Raw genomic sequence first — 21,759 nt, forward strand, 5'->3', positions numbered from 1 at the left:
TAACCCCTGCTGTGGCACATCGACATCCATCGGTACCTAGATCAACTTCCCTGTACCTGTTCGTACTTAGTCAAACAAAGTCACCTTTAATGCACTTGTATGCAGTTTAGTTGGCATCACCTTAGCTATCGGTGCACCTTGCGACACAAACATTTGCAACGGCAGTACCCATTGAGAACAAGTTCCCATCGAGTTCCAGCATATGTTGCGAAAGGTCAATTTTGGCGTGATGTTTAATCAGAAAGTCCAACCCAAGTATCGCTGAAAATCCCTGTCTCACAGTTGACAACACCTCCATTTGCTCCCGGAACCACACATTCCCTTACTTAAACTTTAGCTGTGCTGTCCCTAGTGCATCTAATTTTCTATCACCTGCTGCACGCAATCTGTATCTCGTAGCTTCCAATCCTTTCTTGCCCACGAGGTCCACACTGAGAACTGATACATGCACTCCAGTATCCACCAAAACTCTTCGCCACTTATCTTTTATCCAAACCATCAAACTATAATCCGCCTCTTTGTGCACTCTCTGAGTACCTCTTTTTACTGGGAATGCCTCCCGACGGCAGGAACACTCCCTTTTTTGTTTAACAGTTTTTCACCTGCTGTATCATTAACCCGTTTCTTGGCATTACACTGCCGTGCCTTATGCTCTGTTTACTGACGGTTAAAACACTGCGGTTCCCGACATTGTCCCTTAAAATGACCTTGCTTTCCACAATGGTAACACACTCTGGAAGACAAAAAATTTTCCTGTCATTGCGACTTCTAGTGGCGCTATCCACTTCCTGCAAATATGTAGCTATGTGCAATGCTGCTGCTAAGTCACTTGGATTTTCCATCTGTATCCGGCAGAGTGCGAGACCCCTTGCAAAAATTTTGATCCATTGTAGATATACTATAGCAACATAACACTTTCTGACTGGGACAGTGGCTGAGTGCATTCAGTTCAAATTGCACTGCTCACAATTAATGAAAACCGCTGCGAAACGGACATCTTGTTCTTTAAAGTAAAATTAAGTTTCCCTAAAAACATGGAACAAAAGTAATCTGTGTGTATGCCTACGAATTTTGACAACACTTGTTTAATTCTCAGTGCAGACTATTGCATTTTACAATCTGTTCCAACTATCAAACATGTGCCATCAGTGTTCGTATGCATATAAACTGATCACTTTTTCTCCTTTATCACAATGAAATGTATTTTGTTATAAAAACAGCATCAACTAACATTTTATCAACAAAGTAAGAAAAAATGAACCGACACACTCCGAAGTCAGTCACTATTCCAGTTAGCGAGGGCTTTCCTTCTCACGGATACCCGCAATGGATCGAAATCACATATTTGATTTCCAAAAACTCTCAGGTGATGTAATCCTTTTCACTGAAGCTATTCTTGAGTCCATGTGTACAGTTTTAACCATTTTTGCATTCCGTGTACATAGTCTGTGACACCTTTCCTGATGTTGCAGTCTTTTTCTGCTCCAACAGTTTATGAAAGTTTGAAAAAAGGGGAAAAAAGGACAGGATTTACAGAAACTAATTTAAATGTATTTGTCTTTAATTGTACATCAGGCAAAAAATAGGAGCAAAAGCCCTCTTCAATTTTCAAATTTTATCACACACATTCTGAGCTTCACAAAAGTACATATAAACATATCACAGTCTCACAAGTTCAATTAGTTATTGCTCCAGTATATGAATTAAATCACAGTAATTCAAGAGAAGCTTCTACAGCAACAACTGCTACTGTTAAAACTAAGATCATTTACAAACAGAATTACTAAGGGTAAATTTTGCAAAATGCACATGATAAAACACTACAGAAACGGAAATTGGCACACTGTCTTTTCCAACAATTTTTTAATAAGGACAATGTTGAAAGTTTTTAAAATGTTTGCAAACATAGAATATATGTAAGAGATGGTAAATTAAATAATGCTTAGAGCATGTATATAAGTACAAAAAGATCGCAATTACAAAATGTTATGTAGTGTCTTCCTGATGGTAACACAACCACTTCACATTTAGCGAATAGTTCAATATTAGTGTACTGAAATTTGATTTTGAGCAAAGAATGTTACACAAAATAGAGAGCGATGACTATATGAAAACTTTATCTAGCTTCTGCTAGTAGCTTTTATTAAAATACCAATATCTTTCATTTTTATACAGCACTTAATATACAAGGAAGCATGCTGCTGTTAAATTGAACCAATTTAAGTGTGAGAAAGGCACACACAGACAAACTGTAAACTTTATGCCTGCTCAGAACCTTGTCATCAAATTAAATTAAATTTAATGTTTCTAGAATTACAAATGAGTTTCCCAACAAATTTTAACAAACAGGGCTTCATTTCTGCATTAAGTAACAACACGATATTCATAGGTTTAATATCTATTTTACTCACTTCACTCGAAGAAATTTCCAAAAAGTGCGGCTTTAGTGTACGTAGGTTTCCAAGAGAGTGGTCAAGTAATCATACAGATATGATAGAGAACCCAGATGCTTCTCTGATGTGTTTCAACTCAGTAAATCTAAAATTCATTGTGTCGTAGGGAATAAGAGGAACCATCGAGGTTTCAAATATAGGAAAATTAACAAATGAATCCAAATGTGAAATAAATGTACATGTGAAAAAAAAAACTAATACTTTAAACTTTTCCAAGCAATTTCTGTACTAGCCCCCACCATATGCTGTGCATTTGAAAAGCTATAAAAAGACAAACTACTTCAGTAAAATGAGATTTTCACAAGCACCAGCAGTGCCAGTATTTTCAGCTATGCCACAAGTATTTTTGGGAGAGTAATAAGAAAACTAAACTGCCAAGAAGCAAAATACATGGACTACAGCACAAATCTTGGTCAGGAAAGTTCTTATCATACTGTCTCCAAAACCTCTTGTTGCAACTGACCAATAATTATCTTCTCTTTTTTTTAACAGTGGGACATCTTCCCTGCTGGCATTAATTTTCAATGGCTATCAGACTGCATGCAGAAGTTTTATAGCTAAATGTAGTTTTTCATAGTAAAATTCTTGAATTAGTGTTTTACAGAGTACTTGTAGTGTCAGAATTATAAGTCTCAAGCTTTTGGTGACTTTCTCCATTGTCACTGACAGGAAATATTTCAGTAGGCCATTAGGTATTTAAGTTGGCCAAATTATATCACGGATATAACAGAGGGGTAAGTGAGTCATCCACTATCTAATGAAATTACCATTGCTCTTCAGTCACAGACTTTGATGTAATATCTTTTAGCAAAGGGGAGTTCTGTGATGTATCTCCGTGACAAATTGGCCAACTGAAGTACCTGCGGCCCACGTAAATATCTCCTGATGGCGACAGCTAAGTCGTCAAAAGCTCGAGCCTGATAAATCTGATGCAGCGAGAAACTCTGAAGCATTTATTCAAATTTTATAGTCACTGGATGGTTACATTTGGGATCAAAGAAAATTAGAGAGATCGAGACAGAAGATAATCTTTACTCTTTCCCAACACCAGTGATAGTATAAATATTATAAAATTAAGATTCCAAATGCCCTGTTAAAGCATTTTCTACCTCTGTCACAGCAATAGTTGGAAACAGTAATGTTCTTACAAGGCTTCAGGATAGTGTGTTTTAATTTTGAGAACGAAAAATGACCACTGGTAGTATATTAAACCAAGTATCACGCATGCACAGCAAGTTTTGTATCAAACGCTAAGGTGACGATACTGGCACTCAATGTTAAAACCACCGGCCTCAAAACTTATTTCAAAATTCGCTTAATGGCCTACATAATCCCATCTGTACGCATGTAGGTTAAATGTTACATCCCGCCTACATTCCTCTTCAAAAATCCTGACATACATTGTTTCATGGTCAGCAAATGTTGAAGACTGACTGTAAAGAATGGAATAGGAGCATGCACATTAGAACATTGACACAAATCCACTGTCAACTCGATGTAAATGCCCAGACACAAAATGTCATTTGGTTTTAATTAATCAGCACCAGTTATCAAGTTTGATGGTCATTTCTACAGCTGTGTGTGTGTGTGTGTGTGTGTGTGTGTGTGTGTGTGTGTGTGTGTGTGTGTGTGAGAGAGAGAGAGAGAGAGAGAGATATTTTTTTAGCTAAGGGGTTACAAGGCATTTTATTGCGGAGCACGTTAGGAAATGCACACAGGTAGCAGACACAAAGCTATTACCAGCACCAGAAACTGTTAATAAATCAACGCCCGCAATTTCCCTTTGCGGAATATGTAACTGCTCCAATTTCTAGGGTCCTCCAGTTGAGAAATACTTCATTGTTAGCTGCCTCGCTCTTCCACTCAACTACTGAAGTATCGCTCCCTGTAACAAAATATCAGTTCTAAATTTATAGTCCTTGGCAAAGGAGCACCTGAGATGTGCAACTGTTCGGAGGAGTACATCAATTGTGCAGCTCCCCAACAGTAGCAACACAGAAGTAGCATGTTCACAATTTGGGAAACTGCTGTGCCTACAATAATTAAACATTTATGTCAAAAACAAAAGCAGCAAACAGGAAACTGTAACTATGTTGACAGTTACACAAAATGTGATGGATTAGTAGTTAAAAATCATCACAAACTCGCCAGGATTGAAACAAACATTGCTTCATCAGGAGGAAAGGATGGTAGGATACATGAAACAGTCCTTTCCTAAAAGGAAACACAGTGTGTAATTTGACCAAAGGTTTGAAGAACAGTGAAAGGAAAGAGTTGGAGTAACATTGAATTATTGGTAACGATCAAGTTAGAGGCTTTAAGGAAGAAGAGAAAAGACGAGGCAGAAACTTGCATGGAAAATTGGAGGTACTCAAATTCAAGGTTAATTAGTAACGGAATTAAAAAAAAGTTGGTAAAAATGTTCAAATGCTTCCTGAAATGATTTGGCAAACATACTAAGTAAAATAGACTAGAGAAATATTAGACATGACTTAGAATAATGTACAGAAGCCATGATGCTAATAAATTTTTGATATAAGAACACCAATGAGTGAAAATACACCAGGTGAATATCCTCTAGTACTCATTAAAATTCTAGGATTCTCATTTGCTATACACAATTTTGAGCATCGTACAAAGGCGCATCAAATGTTTCTGTAGCCTATTTTATTTCTTGCTTTAAGACAGAATTTTTATTTTTATTTTGAAGTTTTGTTCAAAAAGCATGAAATATAATATATTTAAATATTGTTTGGTATGTTATTATTATTATTAGTATTACTACTACTATAACAACTCCTGAGAGTATACAGATCAAGAGAATTTATGCCGTGCTTTCATATTTTTTGACACTTCAATCACATAGCTAGCAGCGCCTGTTAGTGAAACATTTTGACTTTTCCTCCAATCACTAAGTTTTTCTTAATTATCCAGATTACTTTCAAGCAATTAAATAGTTTTTTGGCTAGCTAGACCACACACTTGTCAATTAGATACTCTATTTCTCCATTTCTCACTCTTCATTTGGCTATGAAAATTTGGACAAGAATCCACTGTTATATCTAGGAAGTCATCTTTTTGCTCCTCTGGAACATCTGAGAAAAGACGTATAGAGATTTCCAATTATTCATGTGCAGCTTATCCCTGCAAAAAAGTAGCAATATTTTTATCCAGCAAACAGCAACAAAAAACCTCCCATGTGACCATAAGTGCCTTTTCGATTGTTTACTTTAACCAACTGGTGTGTGACAACAGAATACTGTTTCTATTGCTGTTAGCCAGGCTGTTCCGTGGAAATTGAAAACACTCAGTTTTGTTATGTTAGTCGGTGTATGTCAACAAAACATACTAAAGAGATGACTGAGAAGCTATATAAATGTGTTGACATTGGAAAAAAAATTAGAATTAATTGAAAGACGTGAGAAGGGGGAAATTGTCAGAAAACTCGGTGCTGACTATGGTACTGGGTCATTAAAAAGAATAAGGAAAAAAATATAAGATTTTGTAGGAAGTGTGATTCTAGTTGTTGACCATCTGCAAGAAAATGTACAATGAGACCTACATTTGATAAATTAGGTGCTGCTCTTTTGCAGTGGTTTAACCAAAAATGAGGAAAAGGTATCTTTGCTTTTGGGCACAATAAATGTCGAAAAAGTTAAATTTTTCCATAGCGTACTAGGCTTTGACAGAGAACTTAATGTCTCATTTGGATGGCTAATCAGTTTCATATAACTTTTGGACAAGGAGAGTGGATTAGTTCAAATGTTGCGCCACCTGACTACTCCTGGCAAGAGGTTCAGGAATTTGTAGAGGAAGACAATTTACAGTACAGACAAAACTGATCTGTATTGGAAATGCCTACAAACCAGAATTCTTGCTTTTAAGAGCGAAGTTTATACTCCTGGATTTTTTGTTGTTGTCATCGGTCTTCTGACTGGTTTGATGTGGCCCACCATGAATTCCTCTCCTGTGCCAACCTCTCCATCTCAGAGTAGCACTTGCAACCTACATCTTCAATTATTTGCTGGATATATTCCAATCTCTGTCTTCCTCTACAGTTTTTGCCTTCTACAGCTCCCTCTAGTACCATGGAAGTCACTCCATGATGTCTTAACAGATGTCCTTCCATTCTTTCCCTCCTCCTTATAAGTGTTTTCCACATGTGCCTTTCCTCTCTGATTATGCGCAGAACCTCCTCATTCCTTACTTTATCAGTCCACCTAATTTTCCACATTCGTCTGTAGCACTACATCTCAAATGCTTCCATGCTCTTCTGTTCCGGTTTACCCATAGCCCATGTTTCACTGCCATACAATGCTGTACTCCAGACGTACATTATCAGAAATTTCTTCCTCAAATTAAGGCCGATATGTGATAGACTTCTCTTGGCCAGGAATGCCCTTTTTGCAATTGCTAGTCTGCTTTTGATGTCCTCCTTATTCCGTCCGTCACTGGTTATTTTACTGCTACGTATCAGAATTCCTTAACTTCATCTACATCTTTCATGAAAGAAGGTTGTATACATGGAAGAAGCCGGGAGATACTGACAGGCTTCAGATAGATTATATAATGGTGATACAGAGATTTAGGAACTAGGTTTTAAATTGTAAGACATTTCCAGGGGCAGATGTGGACTCTGACCACAATCTATTGGTTATGAACTGTAGATTAAAACTGAAGAAAATGCAAAAAGGTGGGAATTTAAGATGGGACCTGGATAAACTGACTAAACCAGAGGTTTTACAGAGTTTCAGGGAGAGCATAAGGGAACAATTGACAGTAATGGGGGAAAGAAATACAGTAGAAGAAGGATGGGTAGCTTTGAGGGATGAAGCAGTGAAGGCAGCAGAGGATCAAGTAGGTAAAAAGATGAGGGCTAGTAGAAATCCTTGGGTAACAGAAGAAATATTGCATTTAACTGATGAAAGGAGAAAATATAAAAATGCAGTAAATGAATACAAACGTCTCAAAAATGAGATCGACAGGAAGTGCAAAATGGCTAAGCAGGGATGGCTAGAGGACAAATGTAAGGATGTAGAGGCTTATCTCACTAGGGGTAAGATAGATACTGCCTACAGGAAAATTAAAGAGACCTTTGGAGAAAACAGAACCACTTGCATGAATATCGAGAGCTCAGATGGAAACCCAGTTCTAAGCAAAGAAGGGAAAGCAGAAAGATGGAAGGAGTATATAGAGGGTCTATACAAGGGCGATGTACTTGAGGGCTATATTATGGAAATGTAGACGAAGATGAAATAGGAGATACGATACAGCATGAAGAGTTTGACAGAGCACTGAAAGACCTGAGTCGAAACAAGGCCCCGGGAGTAGATGACATTCCATTAGAACTACTGACAGCTTTGGGAGAGCCAGTCATGACAAAACTCTACCATCTGGTGAGCAAGATTATTATTATTATTATTATTATTTTTGTGTGTGTGTGATGGTTTTAGGGCCCGAAACTGCTACGGTCATTAGCGCCCAGTCTGTGACTTAGGAAAAGGCAGAAATGGGAACGAAACTCAAAAAACTGGAGAAACTAAAAATAGAAGGAAAGCTTAAAAAACCACTATAGAAGGGGGGTTGGTTGTCCCCAAAAAGAGTTTCAAATGACTGACGTCATCTCAATGGCAGTAATAAACTCGAGAACGCGATCGGCTGAGTGCATGTCATCTGCTAAAATGGAAGATATATCAGGCGACAGCTGTAGATGGACGGGTAACGGAGTAAAATAGGGGCACTCAAGTAAAAGGTGTCTTACCGTTCACAGCTGAGAGCAGTGGGGACAGAGTGGGGGAGGATCACCACTTAAAAGATGTCGATGGCTAAAAAAACAGTGCCCTGACCGGAGTCTAGTTCAAATTACCTCCTCCCGAAGCCGCGTGTGGGAGGAAGAGGTCCAAGCACAGGGAAGAGCTTTCACGTCCCGCAATTTATTATTGGAAAGTGTCGACCAATGTGCGTGCCATAAGAGAGTAACACGACGACATAAAACACTCCGTAGATCGGCGAAGGGAATCGTGCGAATAGCTGGAGAGACTGCAGCCTTGGCCACTATATCGGCCGCCTCATTTCCACAGATACCAACGTGTCCTGGGATCCAGAGGAATGCCACACAGACGCCCCCCAAGTGGAGCAAGCGTAGGCAGTCCTGAATCCGGTGGACCAGAGGGTGGACAGGGTAGAGAGCTTGGAGACTTGAGGAGAGAGCTGAGAGAATCTGAACAGATAACATACTGTATCCGTAATGGTGCGGATGTATTGGACAGCCTGGAGAACAGTGTAAAGCTCCACAGTATCAACCGAACACTGGTCGGGAAGCCGAAATCGATTTGGGGTGTCGCCAACAATATAGGCACTCCCTACACCTAACGATGTTTTCGAGCCATCAGTGTAAATAAATGTGGCTTCCTTCATTTGTGCACGTAGAGCAGCAAATGCCCGACGATAAACAAGTGAAGGGGTACCATCCTTGGGAAACTGACAAAGGTCACGGAGCAGGCAGGTCCGGGGACGGAGCCAAGGCAGAGCTGTACCCCAGGTTGTCAAGAAGGTTTTAGGAAAGCAGAAGGAAAGAGAATGGAGCAGTCGACGGAAGCGGACTCCTGGTGGTAGTAGGGAGGAAAGGCAGCCTGCATACCCTAAATCCAAGGAGGCATCGAAAAAAATGTCACGGGCCGGATTAGCAGGCATGGAAGACAGATGGCTAGCATAACGACTCAGAAGGACTGCTCGCCGATTGGACAGCGGAGGTTCAGCAGTCTCAGCATAAAGGCTTTCCACAGGGCTGGTGTAAAAAGAGACACTGAACGTAATCCACGGTGGTGGATAGTCGAGACGCCGAAGAATAGACAGCCGAGCAGAGGAGAAAACTATGCTTCCATAGTCCAATTTCGAGCGCACTAAGGCGTGATGGAGGCAGAGAAGGACCACTCGGTCCGCTCCCCAGGAGGTACCATTCAGGACACGGAGGGTGTTGAGGGATCGCAGACAGCGAGCCGAAAGATTGGAAACGTGGGAGGACCAGCACAGTTTTCTGTCAAACATAAGACCCAAGAATTTAGCGACGTCTGAAAACGGAAGGTTGACAGGCCCTAGATGTAAGGAAGGTGGAAGAAACTCCGTACGACACCAAAAATTAACACAAACGGTCTTACTGGGAGAAAAGCGGAAGCCTGTTACGGTGCTCCAAGAGTGGAGGCGATCGAGACATCCTTGAAGACTTCGTTTAAGAAGGCTGGTCCGTTGAGCTGTAGTAGATCGCAAAATCGTCCACAAAGAGGGAGCCCAAGACATTGGGAAGGAGAAAGTCCATAATTGGATTTATGGCAATGGCAAACAGTACAACACTTAGCACGGAGCCCTGGGATACCCCATTTTCTTGGGAGAGAGTACGGGAGAGAGTAGTGTTCACCCGCACTCTAAATGTGCGCATAAATGTGCGCTCTGCCATAAATTTGCGAAGAAAAAGGGGCAGCCGAACTCGAAAGCCCCAAGAGAACAGTGTGCGGAGGATGCCTGTCCTCCAACAGGTATCGTATGCTCTCTCCAGATCAAAAAATATTGCTACTGTTTGGCGTTTCTGGAGAAAATTGTTCATGATATAAGTGGAGAGAGCAACATGATGGTCAACTGCAGAACAATGCTTTCGAAAACCGCATTGGGCAGGTGTTAAAAAGACTGCGGGACTCCAGCCATCAAGCTAAACGACAATTCACCATACGCTCCAAAACCTTACATACACTACTCGTGAGAGAAATAGGGGCTATAGCTAGAGGGGAGATGTTTGTCCTTTCCAGGTTTCGGAACAGGAACGACGATAGCTTTCCGCCATCGTCTGCGAAAAGTACTGTCGGTCCAAATTCGATTATAAAGGCGAAGAAGGTAACGCAGACTATGGGTTGATAAATGCAGCAACATTTGGATGTGGATACCATCCGGTCCTGGGGCGGAGGAGCGAGAAGGAGAGAGTGCATGTTGGAGTTCCCGCATGGAGAAAACAGTATTATAGCTTTTGCGATTTTGAGAGGAGAAAGCAAGAGGTTGCACTTCCGCTGCACGTTTCTTCGGCAGAAAGGCTGGCGGGTAATTTGAAGAGCTCGAAATTTCAGCAAAGTGTTGACCCAATGAGTTAGAAATTGCGACGGGGTCCACTAACGTATCATGCGCGACAGTGAGCCCAGAGACCGGGGAGAAATTAGGCGCGCCTGATAACCGTCGAAGCCGACTCCAAACTTCCGAGGAGGGAGTGAAGGTGTTAAATGACCTAATAAAGAATTTCCAACTTGCCTTCTTGCTATCGCGGAGGACGTGACGGCATCGTGCACGGAACTGCTTATAGTGGATACAGTTCGCCAAAGTAGGATGGTGGCGGAAAACGCGAAGAGCATGTCGCCGCTCACGTATTGCGTCACGGCACGCCTCGTTCCACCAAGGAACTGGGGGGCGCCGGGGCAATTCGGAGGTGCGTGGTATTGAACGTTCCGCAGCTGTAAGAATAACGTCTGTAATATGTGTGACCTCATCGTCGACGCTAGGAAAGTGACGGTCATCGAATGTCACTAGAGAAGAAAGAAGTGTCCAATCGGCTTGGGCAAACTTCCAGCGTCGCGGGTGCATATATAGCAGTTGAGGCTGCAGTCTAAGGACACATGGAAAGTGGTCACTCGAGTGTGTATCATCAAGGGCGAACCATTCGAAGTGCCGCGCTAGTGGAACAGTACCGACCGAAAGGTCCAAATGAGAAAAATTTGTCGTGGAGGCAGACAAAAAAGTAGGGTCCCCAGTGTTGAGGCAAACAAGATCCGCTTGGTGGAAGACGTCTAGCAAACGTGAGCCATGCGGAGAAGGATGTGGAGATCCCCAAAGCGGGTGGCAGGCATTGAAGTCCACAACCAGCAAATAGGGGGGTGGAAGCTCACCAAGAAGATGAAGGAGATCAGCTCGTGCCATTGGTGTGGACAATGGAATGTATACAGTACAAAGAGAGAAGGTGTATCCAGAAAGGGAAAGACGGACAGCGACAGCTTGGAAGGAAGTGTTTAAGGGAATTGGGTGATAATGGAGAGTATCATGGAGAAGAATGATGAGTCCTCCATGTGCTGGAGTGCCTTCAACAGAGGGGAGATCAAATCGGACAGACTGAAAATGGGGGAGAACAAAGCGGTCGTGGGGACACAGCTTTGTTTCCTGAAGACAGAAGATGACCGGCGAGTAGGATCGAAAGAGGATCGACAATTCATCTCGATTGGCTCGAATGCCGCAGATATTCCAGTGGATAATGGACATAGAGTGAACACAAAATGGAGGAATGTAACCAAGGCTGCCGTCAACTCAATGACTGCTCAGAGCTTGTGACCGACAGCATGGAACCGCATTCAGCCGAAGGCAGAAGATCCTGATCCATAGGTTGTTCTGGAGCAGCTCCTGCCACCAGCGATCGGCCAGATGATCGGCCGCCAGCAGTGCGCCTCGGCGACACAGAAGACAGCCGAAGGTGGTTACCACCAGGTGGTGTTGTAGATGAGACACGCCTTGGCGGAGAAGGAGAAGAACTGGGTTTCTTATTAGCCTTCTTGGAAACATGATGTTTAGATGAAGGAGGAACCAATGGTTGTGAAGTTGGGGTATGTAAAAAAATTGTCACGAGTATGCTCTTTTTTGGAAATCTTGGTGTCTGACTTTTGGGCTCGAGATTTAGCAGAACCCGATGAAGGGTGGGCCATAGAGTGAGCAGGCGAAAGTGGGGAGGTTGAATGGGCGATCTTTGCACTGGCCGATCTGACGACCGTGGCACTAAAGGTGAGGTCACAAGTCTGCGTGGCCGACTCCTTTGTAGTCTGAGGAGAGGCAAGGACAGTACTGTAGTTTCCTGTCTGAGGCACAGTGGGCTTTCAACTGGCGAATAATTTTCAAGCAGCAAAGGTCGGCACCTTTTCCTTCACTCTGACTTCCTGAATGAGCTTTTCGTCCTTAAAAATGGGGCAATCTCTAGAGGAAGCAGCATGGTCACCCATACAGTTGATGCAACGAGGGGATGGAGGTGGACAAGCACCCTCATGGGCATCCTTGCCACACGTAACACATTTGGCCAGATTGGAACAGGACTGGCTGGTGTGATTGAACCGCTGACACCGATAGCAACGCGTAGGGTTTGGGACGTAAGGGCGAACGGAAATTATCTCATAGCCTGCTTTGATTTTCGATGGGAGTTGAACTTTGTCAAATGTCAAGAAGACAGTGCGGGTTGGAATGATGTTCGTGTCAACCCTTTTCACGACTCTTATGAACAGCCGTTACGCCCTGGTCAGACAGTTAGTGTTCAATTTCCTCGTCGGACAATCCGTCGAGGGAGTGTGTATAAACGACCCCACGTGAGGAATTTAAAGTGTGGTGTGCGTCAACCCGGCCAGGGAAGGTGTGTAGCAGTGAAGTTCGCAGCAATTTTTGTGCCTGGAGGGCACTGACTGTTTCTAACAACAGGGTGCCATTCCGTAATCTGGAACAAGACTTTACAGGACCTGCAATTGCGTCGACACCTTTCTGAATAATGAAAGGGTTGACGGTGGAGAAGTCGTGACCTTCGTCAGACCGAGAAACAACAAGGAACTGTGGCAACGATGGAAGGACTGTCTGTGGCTGAGACTCATTAAACTTACGCTTGTGAGCAGACATAGTAGAAGATGAGGAAACCATTGCGAAAGTATCCCCACGATTACCGGCGTCTCTGATGGCGCTCCTTCCATGTGGGGGCCCTCTCTGAGGGCACTCCCGCCTTAGGTGATTGTTCACACCTCAGGTCACACCTCCCGAGAAACGGACGGAGGGACCAATCGGCACTTTCGGAAGGTATCAAGCTCGGGTAATCACCCCTCCCTGGGGCTGGCCGTTACCAGGGGGTACGTACGTGTCCTACCTGTCTACCCGTGGCGGGGAATTACGCGTTACCCCGTCACCGGCTACACATGGAAATGCGTGGATCGGCCTTCAGACACGCACAGGGAGGAAAAAAGAGTAAGGGGAAAAACAAAGGGAAAGGAAAGAAGAGAGGTCTCAAACGCCGCAGCGGAGAAAAGGGCAAAGAGAAGAGGTAAGGAAAAGAGAAGGACGAAGGCTTGCAAAGAGAGAAAGCAAAGAATGTGTTACATTTTCGAGTGTCCGTCTCCAGACATAGGCACAAAACATACTCCCAGACGGGGAGAAAGGGAAGGAAAGAGGCGGAGGTGGGGAGGGGGGTGGGGGTGGGGTGGGGGTGAGCAAGATGTATGAGACAGGCGAAATACCCTCAGACTTCGAGAAGAATATAATAATTCCAATCCCAAAGAAAGCAGGTGTTGACAGATGTGAAAATTACCGAACCATCAGTTTAAAAAGTCATGGCTGCAAAATACTAACATGAATTCTTTACAGACGAATGGAAAAACTAGTAGAAGCCGACCTCGGGGAAGATTAGTTTGGATTCCATAGAAATGTTGGAACACGTGACGCAATACTGACCTTATGACTTATTTCAGAAGCTAGATTAAGGAAAGGCAAACCTACGTTTCTAGCATTTGTAGACTTAGAGAAAGCTTTTGACAATGTTGACTGGAATACTCTCTTTCAGATTGTGAAGGTGGCAGGGGTAAAATACAGGGAACGAATAGCTATTTATAAATTGTACAAAAACCAAATGGCAGTTATAAGAGTTGAGGGGCATGAAAGGGAAGCAGTGGTTGGGAAAGGAGTGAGACAGGGTTGTAGCCTCTCCCCGATGTTATTCAATCTGTATATTGAGCAAGCATTGAAGAAAACGAAAGAAAAATTCGGAGTAGGTATTAAAATCCATGGAGAAGAAATAAAAACTTTTTGGTTCGCCGATGACATTGTAATTCTTTCAGAGACAGCAAAGGACTTGGAAGAGCAGTTGAACAGAATGGATAGCGTCTTGAAAGGGGGATATAAGATGAACATCAACAAAAGCAAAACGAGGATAATGGAATGTAGTCGAATTAAGTCAGGAGATGCTGAGGGTATTAGATTAGGAAATGAGACACTTAAAGTAGTAAAGGAGTTTTGCTATTTGGGGAGCAAAATAACTGATGATGGTTGAAGTAGAGAGGATATAAAATGTAGAGTGGTAATGGCAAGGAAAGCATTTCTGAAGAAGAGAAATTTGTTAACATACGAGACTGGAATAGAAGGGAGAACCGATAGAGGTACTCAGGGTACCCTCGGCCACACACCGTCAGGTGGCTTGCAGAGTATAGATGTAGATTTAAGTGTCAGGAAGTCGTTTCTGAAAGTATTTGTATGGAGTGTAGCCATGTATGGAAGTGAAACATGGGCGATAAATAGTTTGGACAAGAAGAGAATAGAAGCTTCCGAAATGTGGTGCTACAGAAGAATGCTGAAGATTAGATGGGTAGATCACATAACTAATGAGGAGGTATTGAGGAGGATTGGGGAGAAGAGAAGTTTGTGGCACGACTTGACTAGAAGAAGGGATCGATTGGTAGGACATGTTCCGAGGCATCAAGGGATCACCAATTTAGCATTGGAGGGAAGCGTGGAGGGTAAAAATCGTAGAGGGAGACCAAGAGATGAATACACCAGGCAGATTCAGAAGGATGTAGGTTGCAGTAGGTACTGGGAGATGAAGAAGCTTGCACAGGATAGAGTAAGCAGCATGGAGAGCTGCATCGAACCAGCCTCAGGACTGAAGACCACAACAACAACAATATCAACTTGTAGCCCAGCCTAGTACAACAACAACAACAACAACAACAACATCTGCATCGTGACTATCAAACATGATGTTAAGTTTCTCTCTTTTCTCATTTCTGCTACTTCTCATTACTTTCATCTTTCTTTGATTTACTCTCAACCCACATTCTGTACTCATTAGATTGTTCATTCCATTCAGCAGATCATATAATTCTTCTTCACTTTCTCTCAGGAAAGCATTGTCGTCAGCAAATCATATCACTGATATACTTTCACCTTGAATTCTAATTCCACTCCCAAACCTTTCTTTTGTTTCCATCATTGCTTCTTCAATGTACAGATTGACTAGTAGGGGTAAAAGGCTATATCCCTGTCTTACAACCTTTTTAGTCCGAGCACTTCGTTCTTGGTCATCCACTCTTATTATTCCGTCTTGGCTCCTGTACATATTTTATATTACCCATCTCTCCCCATAGCTCACTCGTATTTTTCTCAGAATTTCGAACATCTTGCACCATTTTACATTGTCGAACAGTTTTTCCAGGTCCACTAATCCTGTGAATGTGTCTTAATTTTTCTTTAGTCTTGCTTCCATTATCGAACACAACGTCAGAATTGCCTCTCTGGTGCCTTTACCTTTTCTAAAGCCAAACTGAACGTCATCTAGTGCATCCTCAATTTTCTTTCCCATTGTTCTGTACATTATTCTTGTCATCAACTTGAATGCATGAGCTGTTAAGATGATTGTGCAATAATTCTCGCACTTGTCAGTCTCGCAGTCTTCGGAATTGTGTGGATGATATTTTTCTGAAAGTCAGATGGTATGCTGCCAGACTCATACATTTTACACACCAACATGAATAGTCATTTTGTTGCCACTTCCACCAATTATTTTAGAAATTCTGATGGAATGTTATTTATCCCTTCTGCCTTATTTGAGCTTAAGTCTTCAAAAGCTCTTTTAAATTCTGATTCTAATACTGGATCCCATATCGCTTCTAAATCAACTCCTGTTTCTTCTTCTATCTCATCAGACAAAGCCTCATATAGGCTTTCAATGTATTCTTTCCACCTATCTGATCTCTGCTCTGCATTTAACATTGGAATTCCCTTTGCACTCTTAATGTTACCACCCTTGCTTTTAATGTCACCGAAGGTTGTTTTGATTTTCCTGTATTGTGAGTCTGTCCTTTCGACAATCATTTCTTTTTCGATTTCTTCACATTTTTCAGGGAGCCATTCCACCTTAGCTTCCCTGCAATTCCTATTTATTTCATTTTTTAGCAATTTGTATTTCTGTATTCCTGAGTTTCCCAGAACATCTTTGTACTTCCTCCTTTCATCGATCAACTGAAGTATTTCTTCTGTTACCCATGGTTTCTTCATAATTACCTTCTTTATGCCTACGTTTTCCTTTCCAAGTTTTGTGATGGCCCTTTTTAGGGATGTCCATTCTTCTTCAACGGTACTGCCTACTGAGCTATTCCTTATTGCTGTATCTATGGCCTTAGAGAACTTCAAGCGTATCCCAACATTCCTTAGTACTTCCGTATCCCACTTCTTTGCATATTAATTCTTCCTGATTAATGTCTTGAACTTCAGCCTACTCCTCATCAACACTTCTTTGTGATCTTAGTCTATATCTGCTCCTGGGTAAGCCTTACAATCCAGTATCTGCTTTCAGGATCTCTGTCTCACTGTGATTTAATTGAAATCTTCTCGCATCACCCTGCTTTTTCCAAGTATACCACCTCTTGGGGTTCTTGAACAGAATATTTGCTATTACTAGCTGAAATTTATTAAAGAACTCAAGTAGTCTTTCTCCTCTCTCATTTCTTGTCCAAAGCCCATATTCTCCTGTAACCTTTTCTTCTACTCCTTCCCCTAAAACTGCATTTCAGTCCCCCATAACTATTAGATTTTCAGCTCCCTTCACATACTGTGTTACCCTTTCAATATTCTCATATACTTTCTCATCTCTTCATCTTCAGCTTGCAACTTCACCATGTACACCTGAACTATTGTTGTTGGTGTTGGTTTGCTATCGATTCTGAAAGGGTTACCCTATCACTGAACTGTTCACACTCTGCCCTACCTTGCTGTTCATAACGAATCCTACTCCAGTTCCGCCATTTTCTGCTGCTGTTGATATTACCCTATACTCATCTGACCAGAAATCCTTGTCATCTTTCCATTTCACTTCACTGACCCCTACTGTATCTAGATTGAGCCTTAGCATTTCCCTTTTCAGTTTTTCTAGTTTCCTACCATGTTCAAGCATCTGACATCCCACGTCCCGACTCGTAGAACGTTATCTTTTCGTTGATTATTCAGTCTTTTTCTCACGGTCACTTCCCCCTTGGCAGTCCCCTCCCAGAGATCCAAATGAGGGACTATTCCGGAATCTTTTGCCAATGGAGAGATCATCACGACACTTTTTCAATTACAGGCATGTCCTGTGGATACAAGTTGCATGTCTTTGCTGCAGAATGAGGGTGACTTCTAATGCCAGAAGTCTTCGTCTGCCAATACTGATTATTAATCAAAATTTAAGCAGTGGTGTGATTTGAACCTGGGACCAAGGACGTTTTGATTACTAAACAAAGACACTACCCCTAGACCATGGGTGCTCTGCTCCTGGATGTAAGTTGTCTAAAGAACTCCATTACAATTTTGTCCACCGCTTGTGCTTCTGGAAGCCACAAAGTGAAAGAGCATTCAAGGATATCACAGCTAACGATCTCTCTGTGCATTATTACAACCAAAAAGGAGCATAGATAGATAGATAGATAGAGAAATTTTCAAAAGCTGTTTCCACCAACTTTAATGAATTCTATGAGAGAAAGGATTGCCACAGAAGGCTGTTTTATTGCTTGGTAAAACTCCCTTCACATCACAATGAAAGAAATCTCATATCTGATGATGGTCTCATAGAAACTAAGTTTTTATCGCACAATGGACCAAGCCGCAACAGCATTGGTACAATGCTGCTACCATGTTGGTCTACTGAGACTGCTAGTTCATGAGGATGATTTGGTGGAGTTCTGGAAGAAGCTGAGAATTCCAGATGCCATACGTTGGATGTATGATGATGATGCCTGGCAGAAAGTCAAGACACACACACACACACACACACACACACACACACACACACACAAAACTAGTTTGATCACGGAAAATTCTTTGAGCTATAGAAAAAAGTGATTTTCAAGGTTCCCGTGACGAAGAAATAACAACTGCGCAGCTAATGAATCTGGCAATGGGGGTAAATAGTTTTGACTATTTCAATGAAGAAAAGTTGAATGAGCGGTTGAAGATCCACACATGTGAACCCGGCTTTCACATGAGTGACACGGAAATTGTGACCACAGCTTCACGACAAAACAAACAAAAGGACAGTGAATGTGAAAACAGGGATGAAGACAGTGTCCTAATCATCCATTGTAATGTGTTGATATTCTTCTAGACTATATAGGCCAGATGGAGCTTCAGTACAATGACATTACTGCTGCAAGAAAAATTCAAAATGCCACGTGAAAAAATGTCAACTTCGGCATGCAGTACTTATGCTTCGGCATGCAGTACTTATGCACACAATTTGGATAATCTTTCTGACAAAGAATACACGTTGGAAAAATATTGATTATTCACCCATCTTCTCCCAGCCATCAACCCGAATAATCAGAAGTATACTGTACGAGTGACGACAGAGAAGTTTGCACCAACCACATATGTCATCGCAAGCCGAGAAAGACTGACCCGTGAAGAAAGATCGAAATGCTAAGTGGAAACAAGCGAACAGATCACTGTTGGCCACTCCGTACCCCCTGTAATGCTTTTTGTGATTAACAAAGGGACATGAAACTTGGAAGTTTGAATGAAATGCAAATACTTTGCCACCTTCTGTTTCTTAATGCAAACTAAACTGCCAGACATCCCGTGTGATCAAAAAGTCAGTATAAACTTGAAAACTTAATAAACCACGGAATAATGTAGATAGAGAGGTAAAAATTGACAAAATGTCCGACAGATGCGTATCGTTTGGTGATGATCGTGTGTTCAGCCGCCACTTTTGTCACGCTTGGCCTCCCAGGTCCCCAGACCTCAGTCCGTGCGATTATAGGCTTTGGGGTTACCTGAAGTCGCAAGTGTATCGTGATCGACCGACATCTCTAGGGATGCTGAAAGACAACATCCGATGCCAATGCCTCACCATAACTCCGGACATGCTTTACTGTGCTGTTCACAACGTAATTCCTCATCTACAGCTATTGTTGAGGAATGATGGTGGACATATTGAGCATTTCCTGTAAAGAACATCATCTTTGCTCTGTCTTACTTTGTTATGCTAATTATTGCTATTCTGATCAGATGAAGCCAGATGAAGCGCCCTCTGTCGGACACTTTTTGAACTTTTGTAGTTTTTTGGTTCTAATAAAACCCCATGTCATTCCAAGCACGTGTGTCAATTTGTACCTCTCTATCCACATTATTCCGTGATTTATTCAGTTTTCAAATTTATGCTGACTTTTTGATCACCCGGTATTTTACTGTCCATCTAGGCTGCACACAGGTCAGCCAGAACATTACGATCACCGAACTATATAAATCCGTCCAGAATAGCAGCATCACTTTGCGGGGAATGACACAGTCGGACATACGCATTTTGCATTTAGTGTCAGCTAGCCTGCTGTCCGTTTGTATATTGGGGGAGGAGTGCAATCTGAGTGTGATCGAGAGCAGATTGTGAGGGCCAGGAGGCTCGCATGAGCATTCTGGAAACTGCACAACTTGTCATGTCTTCAACACGTAGCAAAACTGAGGTGAAACTGTAACCAGATGTCGTGGAGTCAGGTGGCCAACTGTCATTACAGATGTCAGACACTGTAGGCTGGGCATACCGGTAAAACAGGACAGGCAAACTGTGGCAGAACTAACATCAGACTTTAATGACGGACAGAGTACAAGGGCGTCCGAACACACAGTGCAAACACTCCTAGCAACGGATCTCCGCCGCCGACAACCCGTGCACGTGGCAATGTTGATACCACGGCAACGGCACATATGAGCGAAATGGGCACGTGACCGTCAGCACTGGACATTGGCGCAGTGGCAGAGTGTCGCACAGTCCCGATACCTGCCACGATGTCAGTGGGAGGGTGTGAAGAATCCGTCACCTGCCAGAGGAACGGCGCCTCGACACCTGTATTGTGGGACGGAGACGAGCTGGGGGCAGTTCCACTGTGCTCTGGGGGTCATTCACGTGGGCATCCGTGCATCCAACAGAGCTCACGTAAGGCACCGCGACGGCCGAGGAGTCTCGAGAGGACGTTAACGAGGGAGATTACCAATTGCTCTGCCCTCTCCAAACATTTGTCACACATATAGTTACAGAATTTGCAGCTCAGAGCTCAGACACCAATTTTTTGAGCCAATACAAGGCCCTTTTTTAAAGCTTTATTTGCTAGTGCTGTTATCGTATTAACACAACCATTGGTTGCCGAGAGTGTAGCGGAAGAATCTGGTAATCGGACAGTTGTCGGTTCGAATCTCTCTAGAAGCGACAATTTCTTTTCTTTTTAATTCCGTGTTTCGTAATAAATAGAAATGTTATTTTAAAAATTGAATCACGATTTATTAATAAATATACAGTAGAACCTCGCTAATGCGACCTCGGACGATCCGACTCCTCACTCAATCACACTAGCCCCTTTCTAACGTTTGTTCGAGTGACTCCTCATCTCCGATGCGGATCAGTAGGCAGTAGACTGTTAATAGGTGCAGTAGTTCGATCAGATTTAGTATGGAATAAATTATTTCTTACTTGATCACTAAATGTTATTGAGCATGCAATTGTTTTATAAATTAGTCACAGTTTTTCCCCCACTTACATGTTTGATGTCAAATATTTAACACTGTAGTTCATTTACAATGCAACCAGATGTTTCAAGCTGCTTCATACACAGGAGTTGCATTCTTTAAAGAAGTGGAGGTTTCGCTACGCGGAACTCGTGAACTTCGAACGTGGTAACGTGGTCAGGTGATTGCGCGTCACTTGTGTCACAGGTCTGTACGTAAGATTTCGACACTCCTAAACATCCCTAGGTCCACTCCCTCCGACGTCACAGTCAAGTGGAAACGTGAAGGAACACGTACGGCACAAAAGCGTACAGGTCAGCCTCATCTGTTGACTTAGAAAGACTGCCGACAGTTGAAGAGGGTCGTAATGCGTAAAACGCAGACATCTATCCGGACCGTGACACAGGAATAGCAAACTGCATAAAGTTCCGCAAGTACTGTGACAGTTAGGGGGGAGATGAGAAAACTTGGATTTCAGGGTCGAGTGGCTGCTCGTAAGCCACACATCACGCTGATAGGTTCGCAATGGCACCTTGCTTGGTGTAAGGAGTGTTAACATTGGAGAAACGTTGCGTGGAGTGACAAATCACGGTACACAACGTGGAAATCCGATGGCAGGGTGCGAGTATGGCGAATTCCCAGTGATCGTCATCTGCCAGCGTGTGTAGTGCCAACAGTAAAATCGGAGGTGGTGGTGTTATGGTGTGGTCATGTTTTTTATGGAGGGAGCTTGACACCTTGT

General features: G+C 42.6%; 1 protein-coding gene across 1 annotated transcript in view; it reads right to left on the reverse strand.

Annotated features, from left to right (window-relative positions):
- Window positions 1-1,529: 1,529 nt before the first annotated feature.
- LOC124719867 overlaps window positions 1,530-21,759 on the reverse strand; it is a 146,159-nt gene continuing 125,929 nt past the window's right edge. The window contains exon 10 of the mRNA XM_047245050.1: window positions 1,530-4,338. The gene's annotated coding sequence lies outside the window, so the exon portion shown is untranslated. The remainder of the gene's footprint in view (window positions 4,339-21,759) is intronic.

The sequence above is a fragment of the Schistocerca piceifrons genome, chromosome 11 (genome assembly GCF_021461385.2).
Source record: "Schistocerca piceifrons isolate TAMUIC-IGC-003096 chromosome 11, iqSchPice1.1, whole genome shotgun sequence".
Taxonomy (NCBI): domain Eukaryota; kingdom Metazoa; phylum Arthropoda; class Insecta; order Orthoptera; family Acrididae; genus Schistocerca; species Schistocerca piceifrons.